A 22,047-nucleotide genomic window follows, 5' to 3' on the forward strand; every position below is an offset into this window, starting at 1 on the left:
GAGGAAAGAAATGGTAATAGATTTTCCTATGCTAAAGCAAGTACATAATGATTGTGATGCTTGTACTTTAGGAAAAATGCATAGAGAAGAATTCCCTATTAGAGTAGAAAAGAAACAAACGAATATATTAGAGTTAGTGCACATAGACCTTTGTGGTCCCATGCAGACAAAATCATTAAGAGGTGCAGTGTATTTCCTACTGTTTATTTATGATTGTACGAAGTTTTATTCAGTGTATTTCTTAAGCAAGAAGAGTCATACATTCGAATAATTTAAGAAGTTTAAAAATATGATTGAAAGACAAAGAGGGAAATAGATAAAAATTCTCCATTCTGATCAAGGGGAGAATACAGGAAGGATGAGTTGATCAAGTATTGTAAAGATCATGGAATTTTGCAGCAGTTTACACTACGCCATACTCCATAGCAGAATGGAGTAGCAAAAAGGAAAAACAGAAATCTGGTGGAATGTGCTAGAAGTATGCTTAAAGGTAAGAATCTCTCAAATAGTTTTTTGGTTGAAGTAGTGAGTATTGTAGTTTATTTAAAAAATAGGAGTCCTACAAGAAGTCTTAAGTTTAAAACTCCTTCTGAAGCTTTGTATGGATATAAGCTTGCAGTAAAACACTTAAGAATATTTGGATGTAAAGCATTTTCCCACATACCCAAGGAAGATAGAAAGAAATTAGAGTCAAAAGCCATCAGATGCACTTTTATAGGGTATTGTTTGTCATATAAAGCATACATATTATTTAATCCCTCTACTCAAAATATCTTTGTTAGTAGAGATGTTAAATTCCATGAGCAGGATAGTGAAGAAACTGATGAGCACTATGATGGATGGGACATTCGATACTTTGAAGAAGAGAATGTAGAGAACAATTAGGATTAGCGGCAAACAAAGGCAGAGGATGAACAACAGCAACAACAACAACAACAGCAACAGTAGCAACAGAAACAACAACAACAACAACAACAACAACAACAACAACATGAAGAAATAAGATTTGAAACCACCATCCCACCACTTAGGAGATTAGGTAGAAAAGATCAAATGGCTGCAATATATAGGGAAAATTATTTTATAACTAGTATGATGAATGTTGCTGAACCATCTAGTTATAAAGAAGCAAATGAAAGTAATGAATGGAAAATAGCCATGGAACAAGAATATGATTCAATAATCTGAAACAACACTTGGGAATTGGTATAACTCCCTAGATGAAAACAGGTCATTGGTTGCAAATGGTTATATAAATTGAAAATCAATGCAGATGGAACTATAGAAGAAATGAAACCTAGGTTGGTTGCAAAGGGGTATACACAAAAAGAAGAGATAGATTATGGAGAAACCTTCACCCCTATAGCTAAATTGAACACCATTAGAATGTTAATTACTTTAGCTACCAAGAAACATTAGATGATGCAACAACTAGATGTAAAGTCTGCATTTCTGAATGGGGAATTAAAAGTAGAGATTTATTTAGAGCAACCGGAAGGGTTTTTCCATAAGGGAAAAGAACAATTAGTCTATAGGTTGAAGAAAGCACTCTATGGACTAAAAAAAGCTCCTAGGTTGTGGTATGAGAAAATTGATTCATTTTTTCTACACGCTGGCTATCATAGAAGTAAGAATGACCCTAATCTTTACACCATGAAATATGAACAAGGGTGTATAGTGTTGATTTCATTTTATGTATATGATTTGATAATTACATGTGATGCTATATATTTAACGGATGAAATCAAGCAGCAGATGTCACAGATATTTGAGATGAAGCATCTCGGTGAACTCAAATACTGTTTAAGTCTCGAGATCTGGAGAAATTCAGGTCAAAAATTTTTGTCTCAAGAAAAATATGTCAAAGGCCTACTAGAAAAGTTCAGAATGGACTAGTGTAACTCTGCACTGGTACCATTACAACAAAACACAAAATTGCAGTGTGAGGATGGCTCAAAAGCGGCGAATGCAACACTTTACAGACAGTTGGTTGGGAGTCTGATCTACCTAACCACCACTAGACCTGAATTAGCTTATGAAGTCAATGTGTTAGGCCAATTTATGTCAAATCCACTTGAAAGCCATTGGAATGCAGCGAAGAATGTTTTGAGGTATCTACAAGGTATTGTAGATTATGAAATTATTTACACTGACTCTTTCGACGTTATACTGGAAGGAATTGCAGATTCGGATTGGGTAGGAAATGTAGATGATCGCAGATCTATAACAGGTTATGCATTCAGTCTTGGATCCAAGGTGATCACTTGGAGCAGCAAGAAGCAGAACACAGTCTCCTTGTTCTCAACAGAAGCAGAGTACCAAGTCATGTGTGCAGCAACGTGTGAGGCGGTTTGGTTGCGGAGACTTCTCCAGGATGTTGGGGAAGAACAGACAGTTGCAACAACAATTAGATGCAACAATCAAAGTTCAATCAAGCTGGCCAACAATTTGGTGTTTCACAAAAGCACGAAACATATTGATACTCAATTCCATTTTGTAAGGGAGAAAGCACAATCTAAAGAAATTCATCTAGAATATTGTAATATATGTGATAATGTTGCGGACATTTTCACTAAGCCCCTTGGAAAAGTAAAATTTCAATTGTTTAGGGAGATGTTAGGCATATATGTGAACTCATTCTCCATTAAGGGGGAGTGTTGAAGATAATGGAGAATATCCTAGAATAGCTAGAGTTGGTTCACGTAGCCTCAGGATAGGAATTAGTTTCTATTTCATAGGATGTTGTTCTAACTTCCCTAAAACCATGTATTCTATTTAATATATCATGTTGATGAACAATGTAGAGCATTCTGCAGAGCCAAACTCTCTTGGTTCAGATTTTCTTCAATAGAGTTGACCAATGAGTTTTTTCTTAACAAAAATATTACCATTTTATTAATATTATAATTTTTTTTTTATTTATATAACATCAAATAATATTGAGTGATTTTGTAAAATCAATTATTATTATTATAATATAAATATAATATCAATATAGAGGAAAATATAGATTTGTGCATAATATAGATTTGTTGATGCACATTGTGTATATATAGATATGTTATAGTTCTTACTTTTTCTTATAAACTTAAATGTAATTTTTTTCTTTTTAATATAGTATCAAATAGCATTGAGTAATTTCGTATAAAAATAAAGTGTTTATTTTAAGATTGTAGTGAGATTTTTTTTAATGGAATACGTAAATATTAGTTTTAAATTTTTAAACTTTATTGAATTTATAACTAAAATATGTTGTCAATTATGTTTTGATTGAGGTAATTTATTCGATTTATTTTGAAAAAATAGAGAGATTAAATATATTTTATTAACCTTAATAAATTAATTGAAATTTTAATAAAAAAATCTATATCTATTTTTAAATAAAAGATTGCTTTCGTTAATTGAATTTTTAATAAAAATTTAATAATAAATATAGTTTGTATTTTTCAATATAACCTTTTGATAAATAATAACAACCATTAGAGGTGTCATATTTTCTTAAAAGAAATTTCAAAGTGTTAAAAACAATAAAATAAAGCCGTAAATATTAATAATCAATTTTTTTATAAACACCTGTATAATATATGAGGTAGTCTATTTGTATATACAATAGATGAGTATTACATTATTTTAAGTCTTATCTTAAAAAAATAGTTGTAAATCTTGAGGCCTTTACTAAAACGTAATAATTTTATCAAAATATTATAAAATCATTGAAAATGATCCAACTTATGTTATAGGCTTATAACTACATGACATGTTGGTATCATTAAATCCATTAATTATTATTTAACCAAAGATTTTTATGATTGTGAGTTTCTCAAGATCTATTAAAATGCAAAACTAAAGAAATTATTCATAAAGATATTCAACTGTATTATTTATATTAATGATATTGATTATCCACTTTATCTCTTACTTAGACTAAAAGTGCATGAAATAATGAAATATTAGATCATAATCTAATGCCTTTGTTGATAATAAAAAATATGTTACTTTCTCATTTTCCTTGTTAAGAATTGCCATAAAACATCAAACACATTGTTCTCAACATTTAACGTAAATTTGATAAAGCATATGATTCCTTGATCTTGGGATCAGTATGAGGCAAGGGGAATATATGTGTGTGTGGGGAGGTGGGTGGCAGTGGAGGGTGGATTTTCAAAATATTTGCAAAGTATGGTGTCATTGATATAAATGTTGCTAGAAATAATATGAAGAATGTAAAAGAGTGTGAGAGAAAGATGACGTCAGGGAAAGAGGCATTGTCATTTTGGAGAACAATGGAATAAATATTTGATTAAATGTTATAAATTGAATGAACAAAATCACTAATTATCATTGTTGTGATCCAATTTTAGTTTTTGTTATGTTCACAATGTTCATTTTGTGTACGTTTATATCTAAAATAAATCAATAACATACAATTAAGAAGCTCTTACTAGGATTAAGGAATTTGAAAATCCTAAATATAATAATTAATTATTCTTATGTAAAACAAAGAAAAACTATGCATTATCTTTATAATAATCTTAATCTAGCTGATAAAGGATTGATGGATTGTTGAATTATTTGCATTCAATTCTTATATTATGTGTTTTGTTTCCATTATCTATTGTATTAGTAGGGTTTTCATGCTTTACACAATAAGTAGTTGAGAGGTATTAGAGTGTGCTAAAATAAAAATCAAATTACATACGAGAGATATAACTATGTTAAGAATTTTAATAGGAAACACATAACATTATAAATACAATAAAATAATTATAAAGTGAAATGTAGGTATTGTTAATAAAAGGAATATGAGATTATAAGAAAAGATATATGGCTTGATTTCCTTAGTTTTGCTCAATTTCTTTTGTTTGCTCCTCAAAATTGATACTAAATATATTTTTTGTAAGTAATCATACAAATAAGCTTCTAATGTCAATACAATTTACATCCATAACCTATGGTTAATTGTATACTTTTTCTACAAATCCAAGACTGTAACCAAATATAACAAAAAAAAAAATGCATTTTGGGAGTGTGACAAAAAAATATAACAAAGAAAGTAGAATTAGTGTGAGTGTGGGATTAAAAATCTAAAGTATGTGAAATTTGTGAGATTGAAATTTCCATGTCTACGAAAAATTACAATGCTCATTACACACGGACTCAAATGGAGTTTCCCAAAGAGAAAGTGTAAAATGTTTTGGGAAGCTTTAATTAAGTGACACATATATAGAAGTGTGTATGTATCAATATGATGATAGGCTATTTATTTAAGTGTGAGTTATTTGGTGGCTATGTGATGCATTTGTGTGGTGAAAGATATGTCATGGAATGGTACACCTTATCAATGATATTTATTTAGGAGCGACTTATGTTGTGACTGTGTGATGGATTTATGTTTTAAAAAGTACTTTAGGGAAGGCTACACCTTACAAAGAAAAACATAAAAACTATTAAGAATAAAGATTATTTTAATCTTTAGAGGCAAGTTAATAAAGATTATTTTAATCTTTAGAAGCAAGTATTGTGTAACAAGTAGGTCATCATTGACCAAACCAAAATTGAAATTAAAAAAATTAATAAATTACTGATAATGCAATCTTTCTTCTACCATTAAAGCAGTACAATCTTTCTTCTACCATTAAAGCAGTATTTGTTAATTATAGTATGTAAAATGATATTTAAATTTCTATAATAGTGGTCAACCGATGTTTGACGGGAAGATAACGCCGTTTATCAATTGCTACTATGCCCTGAGGGTGCAGCGAAAGGGTTGGACGTCCCGCTACTATTTTAATTCTGGCCATTTTTGCAAACTTAATTGCTTGCCCTTGCTTGCCCTGCATCATCCGCATTTACTCAACCTGCATAGCACGACGCCACGAACAACTCGCTGGGAATTGGCGGAGCTACAGGTAAACAACTAGGGTTTAGTTTTCACCGCTTCCATTATTGTTTTGACGTCGTGGGTTACCATTTCTGTTTTTTTGGTTTGTTTTCCAAAGCAGGACGTGATTCAGATCATGTGAATGGCATAGACTAATCAATTTACAGGCAGCGGGAGGAGGTTGGACATCAAGGGTCTGTAACAAATCCCGTGATAGTCTCTTTCGTTTAATTTCACAAGTGTTTGGATGAGGAATTCTCTCGCTCTTTGAATTCCTCCAACGTTGCTTTGGAGGTGTTCTAGTTTTCGTTTCATACAGATCGTAATCCTCTGCTTCAGTTTTGACAAAGGCTTATTTAAATACCTTTTATTAGATAGGTAGATTACTTCTATAATTTTTTTTATTGACACAGAGGCGCTTAATTTATTTTTCTTTATGTTCTATACATGTCGAAATGCGAAAATTATAATGGGTTATATTGAAAATCGAGAGTGGGTAAGATGTTGATGATTTAAATTATAAATGAAGGTCATGATGATTAAATCAGTGTGTATCGAGTTTGAATTTCAATGGTCCATTTTGTTTAAGGGATTTAAAATATTAGTGTAATAGTTAATAATGAAGGTAGTTATTAATTGGTATTGAGGTTAATATTTTATGTTTTTAAATATATTTGAAATTTAAATTGAATGTAAATTCATTTATTTTTGAAGTATAAATTGAATGTAAATGTATTTGAGTTTTAAAATTTAAATGGAATGTAAATGTATTTTAGTTTTGAAATTTAAATTAGTTTATATAGTTGCGAGGTTCTCTGGGTTTGCATAGGCTTCCAGAAGTTCTTGCAATTTTGACAAACTTCCGTCAGCATTTTGATTCGTCAATGTTTTCAAATTTAAAACAATATCTCCTTTTTTTTTAAGACATTTTGTTATATTTCTGGCATATATCAGTTAAATTACAAATGAGATGTATTTTAAATAGGTACATAAAAACTAATAAAATAAATATTATTGAGTTATTTTTCTTTTATGATTAATATATTATTTATTAGAATTAATTATTAAATATATTTCCTAGGTTTAATTTTACTATAAAATATGAAAATATTGAATTAAAACAATTTAAATAAATATTTTTTTATCACGATAAAATATGATTTTTTTTATATTTAAAAAAAGAAATTAATATAAAATTTTATATCGTTTTGAAATTACTTATAAGTTTGAGAATTTAGGATTTGAATATTAATAAGTAGATAATAAATTTGTTAGGATTTGAAAATGGATCATTATAAATTTATATTAATAAAAGTTAGGAGTAATATAATTTTATAAAAGTTGTGAGTAATATAATGTTGGGGTTTTAACATTAATAAATTTGTTTTATTATATGATTTGAAAATTGAGATTAATGTTTAGCATAACAGGATGTCCTTAATTTTATAATTAATGAGTTTGTTTTATTATATAATTTTAAAATTGAAATTAATAAATTTAATTTGTTATCATATTTTTTTTTTTTTTTCTAAAATAAAATTATATTAAGATAGTATTTGAAAATATAAAAATATAAGTATTTTAAATGGTATAGTAAAATAATAATATGAATTATAAAAGTGGAATGAATTTGTTTTATAATATGATTTTAAAATGAATCTAGTTAGAGATATAAAATTACATTAAGAGAGGATTTTAAAAGATAAAATTTAAAACATTTTAAAATTTTATTGGAAATTGAAATAATGTGAAATGTGAAAATTTATTAGGATATTTTATTTAATTATTTATTAAACATTTATGAAAATATAAAAAATAAATAATTGTAAATAAAGTAAATTAAAAAAGCTAAACACACACACACACATATATATCTTCTTTCCCATTTAATATAAATATTTTTTCCTATAGTTTAGATTCTTCTATAGTTGGGAGATCCAACTCTTTCTCTCTTCTTTTCACTTTATGTTAATTTATGAATTTGTTGTTTCCTTTTTTGTTTATATGGAATGATTTTTTTGCTTTAATAAAATGAAAATGATGTGAAGCCACAATTTGATGGTATCGTTGGTGTATTTTTGGTGTGATTTAGTGATGCCACTAAAAGGTTTTATAAAATGCAATTTGATAACATGATGCCCACAAAGATCTAGTAAAAATGTTAGTGCAAATGCCAATATCGTAAAATTGTTAGGGCAAAGACCAATGATATTGGCATTGTATTCCTTGACACAACTCTAATTTTTGTTTGATTTGGTTATCAATCCTCTATTAGTTTTTAAATTAAATTATTTATTTAGACATACAGTTTTTGCATTATAAGGACAATATCATGTTTAATTGGGGAAATCATTTGTTTGATGTTTTCTTTTGTTATAGATTTTGAGTTCAAAATTTAGGTGTTTGTCGAGTTATTAAGGGTTCACTAGTGGAATGTTCAATGTGGATTGAACAGTAGCATTTTGTATATAAAGTGTGTTTCCTTTTTAAGAAATTTCCATAAGAACACCCTTTCAATATATCAAATGTAAGTTGTATATGGTTGTGGCTTATAACATTGCTTCAAATGTTTGTTTACATTGGCATATTGCATTGTAGCAAAGTTTCTTTCAATGAGAGACATCAAACTTTTAAAAAAAATCTAACATCATGAAATAGAGCATATCATAACTAAAATGACTTTGGTTATGAAAACCACATAACTCCAAAACATTCCTTTGTGCCACATATCATGTTGCATCAAAGACTCTATATAGGTGAGACATCAAACTTTTTTTGCATTGTAGTGGAATGTGTATCACACATAAAATGTTGTTAGCCACTATATAACACATTGCTCCAAACTTTCCTTTGTCACAACATGTTGCATCATGGGAACATATCATTCTATGTGATACAACTTTCAAGAACCTTCCTTGTGACATATTGCATCACTTCAATATTTTCATTATGATAACATGTCACATCACGATGAAGATCACATTATCACAAGATTTCCTTTACTGTGACATAGTTTTTGCCCATATAAAATGCCTTTCATTGTGACATAGTGTATCATTCTAAACTTTATAGTGTTATAACGTAATCACTCTGAGGGAAATTTTGTCATTATGCAACATAATGCATGTTTCCAAACTTGTCTTCAGTGTGAGGAAGGGAAAAATTTTAAATTTGTATTGTGTAAAGGGGTTTAATAATGAAAGGAAGTTAGAATCATGTAAAGTGAAAGTATGGCTACTTCTTCATCTACCAATGACCAAAATACATAGAAGTTTCTGAACAATCATAATCATTGTGTTTGGAAAACTTGCAAAGAGTCCAAGAGGAACTGTGAACAATAAAAATGTGAATGATCCACCAAGTTGAGCAAGTGTATTTCTTCAATATGGCTTTGGAATATTATAATGTAAAGGAGGTCTTGATAAACCATAATGAACAATAATCGGGGACTTTATTGTTTAAAAAACTTGAACAAAAGTATAGCAATATCATCTCGATGATATTTTCCTTTTAGATATAAAAATTTGTATATAAATAATAGATAATTATAGATAGCCCAAACACAAACCCAAAAGAAATAACACTCAACTTGCAAAACAAAGACAAGGGCATGAAAGAAAAATCATTCTTGAAAGGATAAGCTAATGTAACACACCAGATTATACATAGTTCGAAAGTAACAATCACTATTGAAAGTGAAACTAATGAATGCTTTTCGGAAAAGCAATAATCTAGTATGCAATCCAGAAATGTACAAGAAATAATTAGTAATTGAATTAATTTTCTACCAAGAAGGAAAAATACATATAATATCTAAGAAAGGAGGTGTTTAGTGTATAAAAGAGAGAAGAGACATACACAATATAAAATATTACATTGGATATATTTATATATATATATATATATATATATATATATATATATGTATGTATGTATGTATGTATGTATGTATGTATGTATGTATGTATGTATGTTATTGAATATAATAATTTAAAAAATATGTTTATATTGCATGAATAATAAAACAATGTTCAATGTAATGTTTGAATATGACTATGTTTGTAAGTAATGAATGTTATGGACTTATCTCAAACTAAAAGTATAGTATATTAATTATGTGTTATGGAAACTATAAGGAAAACTAGTTATCATTATTAGAAAGAGATGAAGTTAGAACATAAAGGATGTCTTATAATCACTCAAGGCCTCCTTATTTATGCATGATGATAGAGAGAGTGAAGGATTCTATTATAAGTATTTTCCATTATGTTGTTTACTATATGTTTGAATTTTAAGAGGAAAATGTTAGGAGGATGCATTTGCTAAAAAAGGGGTATTTCACCATTTTAGATTTTGGTGGAAAATGAAAACCATGTTAACTTTATGCTTGCTAATGAAAAAACCTATTAGATAAGTCACTAATTGTGACCACAAAGACTATCAGAGATGAAAGTGAAAACGTTATTGACTATTGGATGTAGGAGATATATGTGAGGGTCAATGTGTTGTTGCATACCATATAGTAAATTATTGATTTTGCAAGGAATGTTCTTGGCATGTAGGAGAGAGAAGGAGTTGACAAAAGAAATATGTGCTAAGCAATGATGATATACATTGTAACAAAGTAACCCCTCTGTCAAGGTTGTTACATAGCCAATTTGGAAAATGTCTATAATTAGATGTGAGAAATAAGTTGGTGTATGTTGAATTTTTTATGCCATGGTAATCCAATGCCATAGCAATGAATTAGATATAGCAAAAATGTTTTTTCTCTTGCATGGAATAAGGATTTTGGTTTGGTCTAGGAATCAAAGTAGGGATAATCTTTCTTGTGATTTTTTTCTTTAACTTTTCATTTTCTTTATTTGAAGATTAACAACCGATTTTTAATGGTATTAAAATTCAATGGGTTAATGACTCATGATAATTGAAGAATTGTGGAAAATGACAAAAAGTTATAAAACACTTTAAAAATTCGAATGAATCTGTATAATGAGAAGTTTAATAGCTGGAAGATAAATACCAATGATGCACTCATTAATAATCATTTCTGTATTTTTGTTGTTTATGGCTGTCTTGGAATAATTGTCCTTATCCCTCTCTACCATCATCGATTCCATTGGAGAATTTAAGGGTTTTACAAATAAAGGGTTGCAAATTTGAAATAATATGGACACAAGAATCCCAGATAATCAAGTAATTTTTCTTTCTCGTTTAAAGGATTCATTTTTCATTTTTTCTTTATTGTAAAAAAAATTCTTGCTCTAGAGAAGTGCACATAAGCAGACATCCAACGTCGAAGCCACCTTGAAAATGTTAACAATGTAGGTACTTCTACAGATTAGGGAGTTGGATATTCATTCTCACGTTTTGAATAGTCCAAATTCCATTGCGATGCTCAAGAATCTTGAAAAATTGTTATGCACAATCAAAAATATGATATTACTCGGCTGAACAATTTACTTGATGACTTTGGTCATCTGCAATCCTTGAAATACTTAGAGTTAAGGAGCTTGACGGAGATTGAGTCGCTACCAAAGTCCTTTGGAAACTTGAAAAACCTCTAAACTATTCACCTATTTCATTGCTACGATCTACATATGCTCCCAGATTCCTTTGGAAACCTAACAAACCTCTAAAATATTCACTTGTGGGACTGATCCCATCTACAAATGCTCTTAGATTCCTTTAGAAACTTAGTGAGCCTCCAAAATATTTACCTATTCCATTGTTCCCATCTGCAGATTCTCCTAGTATGGAAACATTGGTACCTTTGGAAAGGTTGAGAGCACATGGTTGTGTGAAGCTGAAGAAAATAAGGGATTTATTACACTGCACACAAATTTGGTAGCTATCTATTCGTGAGAATTGTAATGGTCTGGTACATGGAGGTTGGAGCGTTGCCAACAATAGTGATAACCCTGAACTTGATTGGTTGTGGTGCACTGAGGAAAGTATGAAATCTTTGTGATCTATCAAAACTATAGACAATCGACATTAGTTGGTGCCTAGAAGTGTTGAGACATTGGTATCTTTGGAGAGGCTGAAGACATATAGTTGTGTGAAGTTGAAGAGAATACATGAAGATTGATTTGGGAGCTATGCGTTGGTTACTACATTGGATTAGAAGAGGTGGAAGGTGTCGAAAATTGTACATGGTTAAAACACTTTGATGCCTCTAGATGTCACAAATTATAGTGTTTGGTGGGGGAGATATGGGAGATTGCACAGACAATTTGAAGATTCGTTGCTTTCAAGGAAGTCAAAGTTTTATTAAATATTGAATAGATTATATGGTAACCAATTTCACCATCAAAGTGACTTGTGTAGTGTCTGATGAAGCTTGACACAAGGATACTGAAATTACCTTTCCCTCAGTACTATTGATTCAAATAATGTTTTTTTTTCATCTTTCTTTAGTGGGGATTATTCATTTTTAAGAAAATAATAAAGAATTGTGTATTGATATTGGTGTCCAGAACTTTGAGAAGCATTTATTTTATTTGCATAATATATGGTGGACATGAGAACCATAGTTTCTTATTTGAGTGAGTGTTCACATATTTATTTCTGGTGGATCAAAAGTTGAAGTAAAATTAAATCATTATTTCTAAACGTTTGCATTATATCAAATGAAGAATGAATAAGGGACATAATTTGTGGCTACAAAAAATGATATTTGGTAAATGGATAAAATTTGGAATGCCAAGCTAAGATAATGGAAGAGCTTTTTCATGTAAAGAGTACCAACCTGGGTAGGGCCAAGATGACGGTACCTTTTCTTCCATTTCGACACCTCATCGTCATTCCCTTATCTCTCCTCTTGGCATCTTCTCCCCACATCATTCATTCCTGCCTCTGAGCATCTTTACAGCTGATTTGAAATGTTCAGAGAACTTGGTAATGCTATGCAAGCTCCCTCATCAGTATATATATAAAAAAAAAGTGTTTAGGATTGTCTCAAATTAACAAAAATCTGAAGAATTATGTGTCAAGTATTGAGTGTCTTTTATGAGAAATTTATGAGGTTAATTAGCTATTTAAAATACATATACATCAATTAATAAGTAGAGAAATAAAACACAAAAAAAATCATAAAACAAAGTTGATAAAGAAGTTCACCCCTCCTGGGTTACATTTCCTTGGCCTGCTTCAATGGCTAGGCCCTCTTTCGATTAATGGTCAATTCACTAACTACAGGCATCTGTAGTTCTCCAATCGCTTTTCAACCTACTTCATTGGATTCAAAAGACCCAAAAACCATAAATATGACTTTCTAAGTTCTGCAGTTGGACTTCAGCTAATCTAGGCTTGACCTCCTCCCATGGTGACCCTAGGCTTCCATAAACTTCAATGTACAAAAATCACATGCAAAATTGACTTTATGCCCTTGAAACATGTTCCATTGTGTTCAGAGCATCCAAATCATCTAGGTATGACTCTTTCTGAGCCAAAATTGGTCGAAAAATGAAGAAGTTGTGGTCTCTTCAATTTTCCCTACGAAAAATCCACCAAATCTACGAAAACTCCAGTCAACTCCGCCAAATTTGGCACAAATCTAGGTTTACAAGGCCTACCAAACTGTTTCCAAGTTAATCCGCAGGTTAATTAGTGGATAAACACATTTTAATTAACGCTAATCCGTGTTTAGTGTGTTAACCACGTGGTTAGTGCTAAGCACCAACTTACAGTTTCAATGTTGGTCACATGCTAGCAGTTACTCGGTGGTTAGGCTACCTTGATGGTTACAGTAACTGTTAGAGGTTAACGTTGGCACGTTCACATGCTGAGGTTAAGGTTAGCACCCACCTCCCAAACCTTCGACGCTTAAAATTTAAATGAAACCTTTAGCCCATAATTGTTAAGTAACATGGTGTGACATAGTGGTAAAACGTGTGGCCTGTGTGGGTGAGGTCACGGGTTTCACTCCCCAACCTGTCAATAAAATTTTACTCAACCTTTGAGAGGGCACGTGGTGGCCTCTGGGCTTGCCCCGTGTCAACCTCTCATTGGTCCACCAAAACTGCTCTAGACCAATAATATGCCGACATTTATCAAATAATGATTGACCCACCTGTGGGAATAGTCTAGGAATATTCCTTCAAATATTTTTTTTCTAATTGGGTTGTACGGATGCCTACATAGCATCCCAGTCAGCCCTGCTGCCAAAATTCTTATGTTTAGTAAAAAAAGATAGCATCCTATACCTTTCTCATGTGAACTCTCTTTGAGTGAAACAAGTTGCGTTAGGATTGTATCACTAAGACAAATGTGGTAGTTCAGGTTTTGAGTGATTCCGAGAAATTTGATTTCTGAGAAAATTTTTCCCTAATCTAGATTCTAATCACTCCTTCCCACTAACAGGCTTTTGGACCCAGAAAAATGGGTTATCTAATGAGAGCTGAATACTCTTATCCTTCCTAAGTTCTATCAATTGATTCTAATTGGAAAAATCTCCATGACAACCACTTGGGTTCATTGACATGCCTTTCCTTACAAATGGCTTGGCACTTCAACCAATGTTCTCCTTTTTCTGCTGACCCAATCCAACACTTATTGGTTGCTTGCTGATTAAACACCCTTTTTTACCAAAGCAATCCCTTAGTGCTTGGAAAGCTAAATGATGGCCTTCCCATTGAGAATCATGTTCCTCCTTTGCAACACATGCATTCAAGCTTCTCCTTGGAAACCACTTTTCCAAGTTAAGCCCATCTGAGTGAACTACAACAATGAGTTCCAATATTAGTAATAACAAGAAAATAAATGACTACTCCTTTACCTCCACCATTCCAAACTCCACATCTGGAAGAATGCATTCGCCATCTCTTTTGCTTCATGGCATCAGCACATGAAATGGCCTACAATGGTTGCAATTTCTTTGGGCATTTTTGTCCACTTTCACTTATTTATTCCATCATCCTCCAATATTAACATGATGCTCATCTCATGATTTGAGAATGAAGGCTAATCATGAGCCTATTGCTCAAGTGTAGCCTTCCAAAATCGTGTGACATCTTGTCACAAGAAACACCATTAACCTTGAAAAACACTCATGCAAGAATATAACTTGATGATCTCTTCCTTTTGCTTCTTCAAAGAAACAAATGTCACATCATGCGAACATTGCCATGTACTCTTACATCTTGGTATATAAACCATCGACTAAACACAAGTTGACAAAATATGCTTCTTCAAACAATTGACTTTCAATTCAAGAAAAATCATGTACAAAAACTTATTAATGCTCAACAAAAATTCCACATTCTCATGAAACAATTCGTCACGTCTATCTTTCATCTTTGGAGACAAAATGAACTCTTCCAATTCGATATAACATACATGTAACAATCAATTGACCACACAAGCCGACACTCATGCATGTGAAAATGATCAACATTCTCCAGTTGACAACATACATGTTAACAAAGTAATCAACCAACACAAGTCAACCACTCGTGCATTTTCAAGAATAATGAAACTATTAAAATTTCCATTGTTCACACACACAAACTCTCATGCATGTATAACAATTCTCAACTCTCTCCAAAGTACAATCACAAGTAGAAGAATACCGTTGGTATGTATGAGTACTTAAAGATATGAAATGACCAAACTTGTTGCAATAAAGTGAGTCAACATACTCCACTTTCAAACACCTTCATGTAGTAAACATGCAAGTTCAAGAATGCAACATGCATGAAAATTTGTAGTTGCAAATTTCCATCTTTGCTGCATCTAATTGAGTCAACATAACTATACTTTTCCAACATCTTGCTTCATGCAATATGCAACATACTTTTAGGAGAAAATAAACGCATCCAAATAACAAGGAAATGCATCAATAAAGCAAGATTTTCATCAATTATCAAAAGAAATGCAAGGCCTTAATTGGTTAATAAATTTAACCATCTCTTTCTAAAGAATTTCAATGGTGCTTCTTTCAGCTTCACTTCATCATGTGTATCATCCTGAACCACATCAATTATGGAATCCTCTTCTCTATATTTCCTAAAACCTCTCTCCACCTTCTTTAAATGTCATGGAAGAATTTTTGGATGCAAAGTCCAACACTTGTCTACAAGATGACCCTGCTTATGGCAATGAGTGCAAAATAATTGCATCTTGTTTTCAACATGGTTTCCATTATCCAATGGACCTTTGGCTTTCTGTCTCTTTTGCTTTGAAAGTTTCTTGTGTATGGGTGTCCTCTTCCAACACCTCGAAACACTATGGTTATTCAAACCACAAAAGTAACATGTAAATTTTCTCCAAATCTTATGTGAAGATTTACCATTTTTATCACAATCAAATGGAACTTGACTAAGGGCAGATTTATACCTTGCAAATTCACCTTTGTCACCTTCTTGAGGAGGTGAATTTGATAAGGTAGTGGATATCTTTGGAATACCAACAATGGTTTCAATGACCTTTAAGCTTTCAACATCCTCTTTTTTCCATTTCCACTAGTTGCATGCTTATGATCATCTTCTTGCAAAGTGGGTATAAAACTTTTGCATTCCTCATGAGCACAAACTTCACAAGCTTGAGGTAATGAACATGTAATGAAAGCCCTTCTTGGAACACCTTCATGTGCCTCCTTGGCTTTGGGTCATTCTCCATCATGTTGTCCATAACCAAGACCCAAATACCTAGGCCTTTCCTCAACAACAATTGGCTCAACTATGCCTTGTGCATGTTTTCCCAACCATTTACCTTCATAGCCCATCTTCATCAATAATTTGGACCCTATTCCTCTACCGTGTCTTTCAAAAGAACTAAAGCATTCATTTCGAGAGGGAATTTAAGATAAACTTGAATTGCATACCTCATTTTCATGCACATACTTGGCTAGGGTTTCCTTGGCATCATGGAGTTGAATCTCCATCTCATGCATCTTTTCAAGAAGCTCTTGCTTCTCCTCCTTCATGGCCCTCAACCCCTCTTGAAGTATAATTTTCTCCTTCCTATATTAGTTCATCTCTTGCACCATATCTCTCATGATGATAAGCTCTTGCAACATCTCTTCATCAAATAGTCTTGCTAAGGGAGATAAATTACAAAAATCACTTGTTGAAGCTTCCATCACACTTGTAATGCACCAAAAAGCTTCACAAAGCTTCAAAAATTTTCTCAATAAAGAAGAATCTTAGACCATCTCCTTTCTTCATATTGCACACATAAACCTACACACAGTTAAATTCTCCTTACACAAACATAAAACCAATAGCTAATTTTCTAGCTAACCTTGTCAAACCATCTCAGGGTTAAAATGAGAAAACAGTGATTTGATACCAACTTGATCTGAAATGTTGGGAAAAATTGTTAATGTTATGCAAGCTCCCTCATAAGTATAAAAAAACACGTGTTTAGGATCGTCTCAAATTAACCAAAATGTGAGGAATTCAGATAAGTTGCTTATACAATATAATTAAACCATTTGGTCATCATAAATCATAAATTTAAAATGAAGAATTAAACATGCAAATAGAATTCAACAAACTAGAAAGTAATATAATCCATGAAAAAAAAACATTAACCCAACATAATCACAACTTATGAACACTTACATCTCTAAGAAAAATAGATGCACATATACGGAAGATATGCACATATACGAAAGCTGCACATATACAAAAGTCATGCATATAAAGAAGATACACATATATGCGCATATCTTCCTTACATTCATACATATTCTATATATGCATATCTTCTATATATGCGCATAAATTCTGTATATGCGCAACTTTTGTATATGAACAACTTTCGTATATGCGTAGTGATGCAGATGCATCTAACCTAGGTCAAATGTTTGAATGATGTGGCAATGTTAAGCTAGTGTTGCTGCTGAGAGTTGAGTGTCTTCATGAAGAAGCTTTCCTTTTCACATTAACATGCCTTGGTGATAACGAGTATTCAATGATGTTAAGTCTTCGATAATGATCACAAACTAGTGTCCTTTTTCTTTTTCCAGATTGATTAGCTTGCAAGTTCAGCTGCAAGAGTATCTTTGAACATGCTTCCCTCCTTCTTCTCCTTCTCCATCATCTTTCCATGACATGATAGGGTACCTATTCCTGTAATTCATTCATGACGAGATGACATCAATTCAAAAATTCCTAGCCTAAGATGATGCATTCTGATCCATAAACTGAGCCCAGAAGAAGTGATAGGCTGGGAAGATGGGCTCAGTTACTACGCAATTGCACAGTTCAGACAGACAATTGGAAGCCTTGAGCCTTGAGATTCTGCACTGCACAGTTCAGGCAGGGATGAGGAACAATATTGTGCAGTTTCCAGAGCCAGTGGGATAGGTTGAGGGGATGGACCTTGGGAGAGCATATACAGAAGCTACGCATATACGAAAGATATGCACATATATGAAATATATGCATATATTAAATCTGCACATATACAGAAGCTATGGATATACGGAAGATACACATATACAAGAGATGTGTGCATGTACGGAAGATATGTGCATATACGAAAGCTGTGCATATATGAGTATATGTGTATCTTCTGTATATGTGCATATCTTTCGTATATGCATAGCTTCCGTATATGTGTATCTTCTGTATATGCACAGCTTCCGTATATGTGCATATCTTCCGTATATGTACAAATTTTGTATATGTGCAACTTTTGTATATGTGCATCTATTGTATATGTGAAAGCTCTTGATATGCACATATACGGAAGAAGCACATAACATATACAAAAAACATGTGCATATATGAAATATTTGCATATACAGAAGTTACGCAGCTTCTTCATATGCACAACTTATGTATCACATATCTTCCGTATATGCATATGGTACCACCCACCGCTGGAATCTAGAATCTTTTGTATATGCATTTGTAGAAGTAATGCATATACGGAATATATGCACACATATAGAAACTACGTGATGCAGGTCTAACCATAGGTCCTGCACTTATAAATACTATAAAAAACTGGATTGAAACCCAATATCAAAATGGACATAAATCTCAAATATAATTTATTAAAAACATAAAATACTTACAGGAGAACTTCTCATACTTCACTCTCACACCTACTTACACACCTCTACATACTTACATGCCTCATGGGCTCACCTAGATTTATACAAGTGGATTAGAACCCAGGTAGGTTCTAGATCCTAAACTAACTCCCAAAATATCTCTCATGATCCATAAAATCTCTCATCTAATCCCTTATCTCTAGATAAGAGCCAACTAATCAAAATTTTTCTCAAACATTCCAAAATACTCTCAAATTTTCTGTTATTTACAAGAATTATCATTTTCTCCTAAAGCTATAGAAAAGATAGATTATTTAATTAAATCCTAACTTTGTAAACCAACTCCCTTAGTAAACATTTGAGCAAGGTTCGATGCATCTACATCACTATGCATATACAGAAGTTGTGCATATACAGGAGATACACATATGCAGAATATGTCTACATGTACAGAAGATATACACATATATGTGTATCTTCCGTAAATGCACAACTTTTATATATGTGTATCTTCCATATATGTGCAACTTTCATATATGGGTATCTTCTGTATATGTGCAGCTTCCGTATATGCGCATATCTTGGTATATGTGCATCTATTGTATATGCACAAATTATTGTATAAGACACATTTTGAGAAGGAGCTATTATCATTAGGACAACCAGGACACACTTATACAAACTATCAAAGTAGTTTGTATATATATTTAGTTTTTGGTATTCATAAGGTGTAGATTAATTGGTTTGTTCGCATATATCCACAATCAATTGGCTCATGTTTTAATCTTTCTTCAAAAAATATTTCCCTATTTCATGTGAACCATATTTTATGACATAAGAATTGGGGATCACTAGCCAAGTTTCTTACCTATCTTTCTGTATGTACTCTACTAATCAAGCATTCCTCTCCATGATCTAGTCTTCTAGAGCTATGATTCAACACTTTATAGGCATGATGTGATACTTGATTTATGAATTCACATTCAAAGAATAGATGTTGAACCATTCCAACTTCCAAATGGAAAAAATTACATATAGAGGGATCTTGTATTCCTTTTTTGTGCAATATGAATTTGGAAGGATTCTAACATTTCAAGTAATAACGATTAATAGCAAAATAATATAAATATTTTCCTTTTGTCTTTGTGACGGTTTCAAGAATGATCAGCGTTGAAGGGTTTCGAAATGTAGGGATTTCGGTGATCTAAAAATCATATCTCGAGAGTTTCCAGATATGGGAGTTTCCGTATTTGGAGAGTTTATGTATACATGGAAGCTACCGATACAAAATTCACATAGTATCTTTATATACACCCCTTTTGCATGACATCTATTTCAGATATGCACAACTTCCACATATGTGAAACTTTTGTATATACACATATACATAAGTTACACATATAATCAAGATATGCGCATATACGGAAGATATGTACATAAATAGAGGTTGTGCATATACAAAGGTTGAAGTTGAGGACAACTTCTACATATGTGCATATATAGAAGTTACACATATATGATAGATGCATATATACAGAAACTGCACATATACGAAAGCTACACATATTTGGAAGATGTGCATATCTTTCGTATATGTGCAACTTCCATATATGCGCATATCTTATGTATATGTGCAACTTTCATATTTGTCCATATATTCTGTATATACACATACAGAAGTTGTGCATATCTTCCGTATATACACATATAAAAGTTGCGCATGAATGCTCATTAAATGAATTTGAATAGCTAGCAAGTCATATCCAATTAGGTGAATGAATGTCCTATTGAATTAATTTGGGTTTAAAGAAAAGATAGGGGAACTACTCTATCCATATTTGTGACATGTAGATGCAAACACTTAGCTTGAGGGAGGAAAGGTTGAGCTCACCCAAATTCTTAATGTTTGAACAACTCTCAATTATATTCTATTAATATACTTGGTGTTAATAGACATCTTATAAAAAATAAAAATAATAGGTCGTATTTGGTGCTTTTGCATAAATATCATAGTCAAATAAATTATCCCTTATTCTTGATGGGCCCATTTTATGTATATTTATCAAAATAAGTTGATATATCCCTAGCTCTCTTGGATTTGTGGAGAAATGAAGTCATAGGGTACAAATTCAAAAAGTGGTTAGATAGAGGAAACTTAAAATGACTTGCAATGATCCTATATCTCATAATATGGGGATTGAGCGTGCTAGGAATTCTTACCTTTTTGAAAGTCAATATATCTTAACATTTTAGTTTGCACCATGTACAATTGATGCACATATACAAAAGTTTCACATATACAAAAGATATGTGCATATATGAAAGCTGCACATATACATAAGATATACATATACAGAAGATATATGCATATACGGAAGATACACATACACGCATATATGCAAAACTTTTGTATATGTGTATCTTTCGTATATGCGCAACTTCCATATATGTCAAACTTCCATATATTCACATATATTTCATATAGAATCTATGACTTCCGTATATGAAATTTTTTCATATATGCACATGTTTTTATTGTATATGCACAACTTCTGTATATGCACTTCTTATGTATATGTGCATATTAAGAAGTTACACATATATAGTAGATGCACATGTACAAAAGTTGCACATATACGAAAGCTATGCATATTTCAAATATATGTGTATATACGGAAGATATGTGCATATACAGAAGCTATGCATATACAGAAGCTACGCAGGTATGGAATCTGTACATATGCGGAAGATATGCCCATATATAAAAGGTACACATATAAGGAAGATATGAATGTACGCATATATGCATAACTTTTGTATATACACACATCTTTTGTATATGCACATATTTCGTATATGCACATACCTTTCGTATATCCACAACTTCTATACATGACTTTTGTATATGAAAATATTTCACATATGTTAGATTGCAGATAGTAGACTAGCTTATTTTTGTCTCTTTGGTATGAATTAGATCTCTCGAGTGCCATCAAACATTGATAGTATACGCAGCTAACCGAATTATTGAACTATACGGCTAACCCCAATGGAAGAATGTGTAATCCATACCCTTGCGTTATGGATCTTGTAAAGTATATCACCATTGAAAATACATATGTCATGAAGATAGAAAGAGAAGTAAATTTGTTTTCAA

Source organism: Pinus tabuliformis, chromosome 3_2 (genome assembly GCF_031772625.1).
Source record: "Pinus tabuliformis cultivar Carrire ecotype Pingquan chromosome 3_2, CPIR1, whole genome shotgun sequence".
Taxonomy (NCBI): domain Eukaryota; kingdom Viridiplantae; phylum Streptophyta; class Pinopsida; order Pinales; family Pinaceae; genus Pinus; species Pinus tabuliformis.